This window comes from Corvus hawaiiensis, chromosome 15 (assembly GCF_020740725.1).
Source record: "Corvus hawaiiensis isolate bCorHaw1 chromosome 15, bCorHaw1.pri.cur, whole genome shotgun sequence".
In the NCBI taxonomy this organism is placed as follows: domain Eukaryota; kingdom Metazoa; phylum Chordata; class Aves; order Passeriformes; family Corvidae; genus Corvus; species Corvus hawaiiensis.
This window is the reverse complement of record NC_063227.1, coordinates 1,263,497-1,272,500: the sequence shown is the minus strand read 5'-3', so window position 1 is coordinate 1,272,500 and position 9,004 is coordinate 1,263,497. Positions and strand designations below refer to the sequence as shown.

At 53.2% G+C, this 9,004-nt stretch overlaps 1 long non-coding RNA gene across 8 annotated transcripts in view; it reads left to right on the top strand.

Annotated features, from left to right (window-relative positions):
- LOC125333652 overlaps nt 1-9,004 on the top strand; it is a 50,795-nt gene that overhangs the window by 30,128 nt on the left and 11,663 nt on the right. For 7 of the 8 annotated variants that reach the window (XR_007206944.1, XR_007206943.1, XR_007206942.1 and 4 more), the window contains 2 exons: nt 387-566; nt 4,723-4,859. This is a non-coding gene — a long non-coding RNA (uncharacterized LOC125333652). The remainder of the gene's footprint in view (nt 1-386; nt 567-4,722; nt 4,860-9,004) is intronic. The other variant, XR_007206938.1, reaches the window with a different exon arrangement.

The window sequence follows — 9,004 nt, the reverse complement described above, 5'->3', positions numbered from 1 at the left end:
GGAAACCTGGACCCCAATTTCCATATTTTTGTTAGTATCTTGCAGCTTTCCTGACTCCACTGCCATCCTCTGCTCCAAGGTTGGCTTGAGGGCAGGGTAGGATTGTGGTGCTGTGGAACTCAAGAGATCAAACCAACATTAAATCCAATTTATTTTAGTAGAACCAACCAAGATTTTGCACCAACACTGTCAGGACACTTCAGTCTTGACTGAACGATATTTTTTCTATTTGTGAATTTTCTGTTCTTAAATTAATTCCAGTAAATCTGTTGAGTTATGGGTAAGAACTGTCCTGCCTCTTCAACTTCTTTAAGATCAAAACAAGATACATTTTCATTAAACCCCTTTATTTTTGTTCATTTCTTTCTGTTCCTCTTGTCACCCAGAACTTTGGTTTTCAGATTTGTCACCTTGCAAAGCCGTGGTTCTGCTGAGACCCTCTGCTCCCCTGACAGCAGCAGGATATGGAAGGATTTGAGCTGAGATCTCTGAGCAGCCACAACCCCCTGCTCTAACCCCTCATTTCCACCCCAGACACAGCTCCCTCAGCCTTACATTTCCTCCAGGTAAGACCTGATTTCCAAAAGATCTCATTTCTGACCACTCAATCTTTTCTTCTCGTTGTTTTGTCCCAGTGAGGGGCTGCAAGGCCAGCTCCTTTCCCATGGGGTGGGCCCAGGGGACCCCCAGCCCTTGGCTCCTGGGACCCACTGGTGTCTGACACCAGCCATGGGGACAGGGATGTCATTCCAGAGGAGAGGATGGGAACCACAACTGCTCTCCCAGAGGATGGCTGCTGCTCCTCCAGCACATTGTTCTGTGCTGGCAGGAACCAATTAGGGCTTGGTCCCTGCTCCAGGAAATTCCCTGTCTTCTCTCGATGAGGCACCCAGCTACCCCAAGTGTGTTTCTGCTGCCACAGCAGTGGATCCCAACACCCACACACTGCACTGGTGTCCTGGGGTGGATTTTCTTTAGGGCTGACTTGGGAAGAGTGCCCATAGGAAATGAATGAATAATTCAATAATTTGTAGCTGGTTGGAGAGCTGGAGAACCTCCATGCTCTGGCCAGGGTTTGGAAAGTTGATGAGCAGATGGAATTTTGGGCTGTGTCCTCTTTCATCCCTCTTAAAATTCCCTATAGCTTTGGGAAGCTGTGGGCATTTGGGAAAAGATACTGGTGGTGGCTCTGTGCTGGTGTCCTGTGCTCTCCGAGTGGGATGTCTGTATGAGCAGCACCAGGCTCTCCCAGTAAGGATGGGGGAACTGGGGTGTGCCGTGATTCTGGGCACCAGAGCCAGAGGAGAGGCTTCCTCTTCTTGGTGTGTGCTTGCCAAGACAGCCTGGAGGAGAAAACAGAGCAGGGAATCAAATAGAAACTCCGGATGTTTGGTGGAGGAGGGAAAGCTGGGGAGTGGAGTGAAGGCAGCCTGGAAAACCGTGGGGTGTTCTGTAGCCTGAGAGGGGAAAGGGGGGTGACAAGGTCTGGGACAGTGCCAGAGAACAGGAGGAGGCAGAGACCGTGGAAAGCAGCTGGGAAGAAGCCTTCTTTGCAGGAGGAAATGTTATTATTAGTGCTCAGTTTCCTGGACAAAAGATTCTTGTCTATTTAAATACTTCAGCTTCACGGAGCTGCAGTTCTCCAGACACAATAAAATCTGCCTTTTCTCCCTGTCACTTCATTTCCCGCTGGCAGCAGGTGGCTAAAGCCCCTGTGCTCTGGAGTAGGACATTGCAGGCTGCCATGTGGGAGGACAAGCCCAGGGGACAGGGGGTTTGTTCCTTGTGCCCCCTCACGTCTGTCCATGGAGATGCTGCTCTTCCACAGCAGTCCAGATGCTGCTGGTAGAGAGATGAGATCTATTAGATTTGAACAAAATTGGCAGAAGCGTAAAAAATTTATTAAAAAGTTAAATATCTTGATATAACTGAACTTAAGAAACCTCCTGGGCCATCCCCAGGCTTCCTCAGCCAACCATGCAAGGTTTTAAGAACCAGCAGCAAAATACAGAACCTCACTAATTCCAAATAATCACAGCTAAGGGATAATTGGAATTATTCTTTCTATCCAGGGATGCACAAAGAACACACAAGGGTTGGAGCTGCTGTTTTGAGGGGAAGAGATCCAGGTTCTGTGCAAGGTAATGCTCATACCTGAGCCAGTTCCAGATGATTTCCTGTGATAGCTGAGAAATACTTTTCCTATCTGTCTTGAAATGTGAAAATCTGATAGCAATAGCATGGAATTTTCTTTGTAGAATCCTGATTTTTTTTTCCTGTATTCAGGTAGCTTGAGTTTAATATCAGACCTATCCCTATAATTATAGAAATGGGACTTTTATTCCATAAAAAGATGGGAGATGTCTCTTTCTGCTCTTCCCCTGATTATTGTTCCAAGCCCTGCAAGACTTTGAAAAGTCAGCCTTCCTGAACGTATGACAAATATATCACAGAACCACAGAATATCCTGTGTTGGAAGGGACCCACAGGGATCGTTGAGTCCAACTCCTGGACCTGATATAAATATATATTTATATTGAATTACTACAAAAGTGCAGATGTGCTTAAAGCAGTGAGGGAGCTGTGGTGGGGCTCGTGGCTGTCACGAAGGACACACAGGATGCACAGTTGCTAAACCACGAAAAGCACGTCCTGTTCATCTCAGTGGGGAGGGTTTCTGCGTTGGGATTCTGGGAAACTGAACAATTCACTCATGGTGAATGAATAAATGCAGCCAACCTGCAGTCGTGCCAGTCAGACAGAGATTTTAATCAGAGAGTTTTGGAAGATAACAGCAGCCATTCTTTGAATGCAAAATACTTGGGGATGAGCTGCCAGTGTTTTATAGGTGTGAGTTTGATTTGCTGGTTTTGTCAGGGCAGGTAAAGCTCCAGCTGCACGTGGTCTCCAGCCTCAGCAGTGATGTGTCAGCCCTGACAATTCATACCTGGATTTCACAACAGCCTGCACTGCTCTGTGCTGGACTCGTGCTTTTGCACTGGGCTCCATCCATCTCCACGAGCTCTGAGCTCGTGCCCCATTCCCTGGGGGTCCTGCTCCCCTCAGCCCCATTCCCTGGGGGTCCTGCTCCCCTCAGCCCCATTCCCTGGGGGTCCTGCTCCCAGCCAAGGCGGACCTCCCCTCTCCTGTGAGGATGAGGGAACAGCTCTGCCTGCCTGCTCCCACTTTGCCAGCAGGTAGGGAAGGAGGGACTTTTGACCATGGCAGTGTGTCCTGAGCCTGGGAGCGCTGAGGGAACTCGGGGCAGGCAGAAGCTGCTGTTGGAGCCGATGGAAGGCTGGGAAGCAGAGGAGTGTCCAGGGCCAGGCTGTCAGCAGTCCCCTGCCTTCCCTCCGGCCAAGGACCGCAGCCCCCGGGCCCTTATCTCTCCGGAAGGCCGTGATGAGATGCTGTTCCCTGCAGCTTTGCAGTTCTCCTGCCACTCCCCGGGCAGGGCTCTGCTTTCCCTCCCCTGGAGCCAAGCTCGCACGGTCGCAGCTGTGGGAGTGTGGAGATCTCTGGCCGAGCTCTGCCTCTGTCCCCGCACTTGGGGAGGTGACAGCTGCCACCGCTGCCTGTCTTGGGGCAAGGACAGGCGTCCAGGGCCTCCTTCCAGGCTGTGGATAAAAACAGGCAGCAGGCTCAGTGTAGTCGAGAGCGTGGCCAGCAGCAGGAGAAGCTGAGTGGGAGAGCTCGTGCCAGAGCTTGCCCATGGTAGTAGGAGCCCAAGGGATGAGGGACTTTGTTTGCCCTGCAGACCTGCTGTGCCTGTGCCTCTCCCTGTGGCCATGGGGACAGCAGTGGCTCCTGGGTGACTGTGCAGCGCTTGCTGGCCCTGGTGATGTGCTGAACCGCTCAAGCAAATCATCCTAAAATAGGCTTCATATGTGATGCAGAGGAACCCAAGCAAAACAGAGCCCAGCCAACCCCAAATTTATGCTTGTGGTTACTGAAGCTTGTGAGATCAATTTTTTGTTTACTTAAAACCGATTTCAAAGAGGTTTTTTTTCCCTTTTTTTAAATTCTTGTTCTTTATCCTTGGGCTGGGGGATGGTCATGGCACTGCTTCAGCTGGGGCTGAGCATCCTGCTGTCATCATCACAGAGAAGCTCTGTCCCAAAATACCCAGAATTAAGGTCCTGGTGAGGTGGGGGAGCATTTTTACACCCCCAGAACAGGACCTGTGGTGGCTGTTCTATTGGCACATCCCAGCAATCACCCGGGGCATCCTGAGAGATTCTCTTATTTTCATCACAACCTGGAAAAGTAGATCTCCGCAGAGCTTTTAATTTTTATTTCTAACTTTTGAAAAGATTTAAGCTAGGAAGTGTTAAAAGCACCAGTTCAGTTGGAAAAAAAAAAAAAAAAGGAAAAAAATGCCAAGAAACAAAACCCCCCAAAGCCCACAGAGCCTCTGTGGAGCCGGCAGAAGCCAGAGCACAGAATCAGCGCTGGCTGATTCCATCTCTTTGTCATCCCACATGTGGGGTTTACCCCAGTGAATAGGAAAGCCTCGAAAGTCCAAACTGCCATATTTCAGGACAAACTGTATAGAAAACAAACACGTGGGATAAATAAAACACAGGAAGGAAGCGGTGACTCTGTGGGACAGAGACCTGAGGTGATGCTGCTCACAGCCCCCAGCTCCTGCTGCTGGGGACCCTTCCCAGCCTGGCCAGGGCAGGGAAGCGAGGGAAGCACCCACCTATTTTCTTTTTTCAGGAATCCCTGGCTGTGTGGCCCCCGTTTCAGCAGAGAATTCCTGCAGCCTCAGCGTTTGAACTGGCCGAATCCCTGCGGGGCCGGGGCCAGCAGCTCTGTCGCTGGCCAGAACCCATCGTCCCTTCAGCAGTGATGTGGTGAGTGCGCCCTGGTGCCGAGCCCAGATGGAGCTGTTCCCCGAGAAGATTCCTTCCTCTGGGTCCTTTTATTTCTTCTTTTCTTCTTATTTTCAACACTTATTTGCAGATTTGTCAGTGCTATGTGTGGCGTCCCAGTGCAGTTTGTGTTGGCCTCCTTGGGGTCCCTGTGCCCTGAGGGGACAAGTGTGGGGACAGGGCCAGGCAGCACAGCCTGGGAGGGGGGAGAGCCCAGACTGGGGGTTCAGCGCTGGCAGCTTTGGGAAAGAAAACTGATTTGTGTTTGTGAATGGAAATGGCCTTGGGGGAAAGTCCTGGAGAGAACAGGGTGGCCGGTGCTGCTGCTGTCGCATCGTCTGTCCCTGCAGAACCTCACTGCTCCTGACCAGGGTTATTGTGCTGTGGAATTGCTTTTGGACGGTGTTCAGGCAGCAAAGTGGGGCAGAAGCAACTTCCAGGCTGGTTTAACTCTTCTGTGGGGTGTAAGTTCTCGCTGGTTACAGGGGCAGGTGAGCTGGGAGATGGGGTGGGCAGCAGCAGGGCAGTGCCAGACAGCAGGACCTGGGAATGTGGGCAGCAGCTGAGAGAGCAGTGAGGGACATCAGAGAAAGGATTTTACTAAAAAAAAAAGAGGTTAAAGCCTGCAGTTCAGTGAGGAAGGAGAGGTGGTGGTTTTAAAGGGTTTGCTCCTGGCTGGGGGAGCAGGCTGGTCCATGGAGCTGCTCTGCGCACGCTGGGACCCATCCCATGGGCACAGAATGAATTAATGTGTCACAAGCGTCAGGAGGGAGGAAGGTCTGTTCCAGAACCCCAGCCCAGAGCAGGCTGGGGGAGCAGAGGGCATTCAGGAGCCGTGAGGGCCTCTCTGCTCTTCGGTGGAGACAGCGTTAATCGCCGGGGCTTAGCGGCGTGCGCGGTGCCGGCGAGGAACAGCGGGGCTGTTAACAGGAGGAAATGGTTCTGTGTCTAGGTGGGCTTAACACAATGTAAACTGCACGGTGCACACAGAAGGTAAAGCCTGACGTGTGAAGCAGCTGAGTTACCCAGCACAGCAGTGTAGGTTGAGCTGGGCCGAGGGTTTCCTCGCGGTGTTGGAGCTACAGCCAAAGCACGGCGTCCGTGTGCCTTTTCCTTTGGACGCAAAACATCTGCAATCCTCGTGGATGGCCTTCCCAAGCTCTTTCTTAGGTTGTTTGGCTAGAAGAAAATATGATTTTTTTGGTATTGGGGAAAACCTGTCCAGATTCTGAGGAAAATTGGTAAAACAGTGTTTTAGTTATAATTCATTACGCAGTGTCTCATTTTGGAATCACATTTTTGGCCAGGGTACATCTGGCCAAAGATGCTGTGGTGGTGCCCCAAGCCTTCCTCTTGGTTCTCATTTAGGTTAGAAAAGTAATTAAAGGAGGGTAAAAAAAGAAGTGACAGAGTTACTGACTCCCTTTCCAAAAGTGAAGGGTTTAGGCCAAACTCCTGCTAGGAAAATAAACAGAATTTCGGTTTTTTGTTGCAAGTTCTTCCCATATATTGAATTTCCGTGCTCAGTGACAAGGGGGATCTGCTCGAGTGAGCAGCGATTGGATTCAGATGGCTTTGAGTTGCACTTGGATTTGCTTTGGAAAGCTGGAGCTGTCCTTGGAGAGCAGGGTTTGGACCTGAGCTCGAGGCTTTGTTCTCTAAGGAGCACAAACCTTGCAGCCTGAGTTATCAAGTTGTAACTTTTATGGCTGTGCCTGGAAATGATTTTCCTGCCCAGTGTCCCACCCAGCAGTGCTGTGACAGAGCCCTTCCTTTCCAAATTAGGCCAATGTTTGCTAATCTGAGCCTAGAAACCCTTTTTAATTGAGGCACGTTGCAGAGTTTGGCTCTTCTGGCACACGTGGGTGTGGATGTCCTTCCCACCTTCCCTCCTGCAAGACCAGGAAACCCATGCTGGGACAATTTCTGCAGAAAGCAGTAAATCTGGGGTGGTGGGGAGTGTTTGAGCTTGTCCCACCACCAGGACCCCCTGATGTGGGGCTGTGCTGGGCAGGGATGAGCCCGGGCAGGGGGGTGGGAGATGTTTTGGTGGTCACCACAAGCAGCAGCGTTCCTCTGGGCGGTTGGTGGTGACAGCAGATGGTCCCAGGGGAAGCGCTTTGGGAGCCAGGGGGGCTGGAGATGCTCCATGCCTCGGGTGATAAATTGATCAGCGTGTCATGACTCCGCTCCGGAAACAGGGCAGGGAAGGATGTGAGTGACAGAGGATTCATATCCCGGAAACGCCGTGGTGTCACGGCTCGGGAATTCAGCAGGATAAATGCATTTGCCTGTCTTGCTGCAGACAATCTGCTTAATGTGGGAAGCAGAGTTTCCTGTAGCTCCGAGCCAGTGGGGAAGGGAAAACCCTGAGAGGCAGGAAGGGCCAGGGAGAAAATTAAGCAGGTAAATGCATTAGCAGTGACCACCTCTTTGTGTAGGGATTACACAAAGCTGCTGCTTTTGGATGGGCAGTGTCTCGGGAGGAGCCAGGGCTGGGAGTGGGGGCCTCTCCTCTCTCCTGAGGGGCTCGATCCCAGAGCTGGGATTAGCACTTGCCACAAGCCGCCCTCTCTAGCCAGAACAAATTGCTGCACGTGCTGAGAGAGAGCCCAACCTGCACGAACCGTGGTGGTGCTGTGAGGCAGGAGTTTGGCAGGCTTTGCTCTGGCAGATCTCCCCACTCTTCCCAATGGGACCTTCCTCATGGAAATCGCTCCTTTTTAACAAACAGATTTACACTGTTCTACCCTGGACAGAGGTTTACCCCAGCTCCCTCCACAGCTTGGGAATTCTTGAGATCCTGGCTCTAAAAACGGAGTCATGGCACAAATGGAAATAGATGTGCTGTCCCAAGAGCCTGTCTCAGTCAGGACATCCTGAAGGGGTCTGGCACAACCTGTGCTCCAGGAAAGCTCGGGCCAGTGGGGAGGGAGCTCTGGGGTGCAGCGGAGGTGGGTGTGTGGATCACACACACCACATCTGGGGGTGGGCGTGTGGAGGGGGGGGACACCCCAGTGCCAGGGAGAGCTGCAGGGATGAGCATCACCAGGGGCCAGGCCGGGACTGCGGGGATCCCTCGGTCCTTGCCGGAGCCTCTGACGGGACGATGCTGCACGACCTTGTGGCGGCCAGCACTGTGTCCCACAGCTCCCGTCCCGAGACGTGTGTGTCCTCCGGCAGCCTTTCCAAAATGCCAACCACAGGAAAGCAGCAGAAACCCAAGCTTTCCTCTTGCTTGGATTCCCATCAGTTCCCAGACTTTAATAACAGACTGTTCCAGGCTCCCTCGCTCGGGTTGGTTTGGCTCTTCGGGCCGGGGCCGGGTGCTGTCTCACGGGCAAAGCAGCCACGGGCTGAGAGGAAGAGGAAGGAGAAGCCACGTCGTGGGCTGAGCGGTTTTGCCGGGAGCGTGACCCCGCTCTACAGCCCTGCTCCCCACGGGGGTCCCGGCCAGCGGGACAGCAGCGGCACAGGGGGGACCCTCCGCGTCCCGGGCCGCCGCAGCTCCTCCCGCTGCATTTGTGCGCCAGATGCCGAGCCAGCTGTTGGCGCTGCCGTGTCCGCCCGCCGGCAGCGGCAGCGCGGGGGATGCCCGGTCCCCGCCCGGTCCCCGCCCGGTCCCCGCCCGGTCCCCGCCGGCGCTCCCGGCGCGTCGGCACCGCCACCTCCCGGGCATCCCGGAGGGGACGCGCAATTCCCGCCTGCCGGCCCGGAGCCTGCGGGGCAGGGTTTATTTATTGTCTTCATTGCGCGGTGTCTCCGGCCCTGCCCAGGAGCCCCCTCTCACAGCACACTCGGGCTCCCAGCACTTACCGGGAAAGATCTTCACTCGCAAAGATTTTATGAAATCTTATAATTCTCCCTTTTTGCCTCTCACCCTAAGGACAAACACCCCGAGGTGAGCGTGGTTTCTCCGGGCAATGCTGGCCTGTCCATCTGTCTGAAGCAATTACTGTGGTTTCCCTGGCGATTATTTTTCAGAGCAGGTGCTGACTTTTTCCCCAGCTGGGTGTCAGCTGTACCTGCGGGGGCGGTTTCGGAGCGGCAGAAGCCTAACGAGAGAGTGCCCTGGGTTAATGAGGTGTTGCAAGGCAGCACGGCTAAATCCAGCTTTACACGGTCCA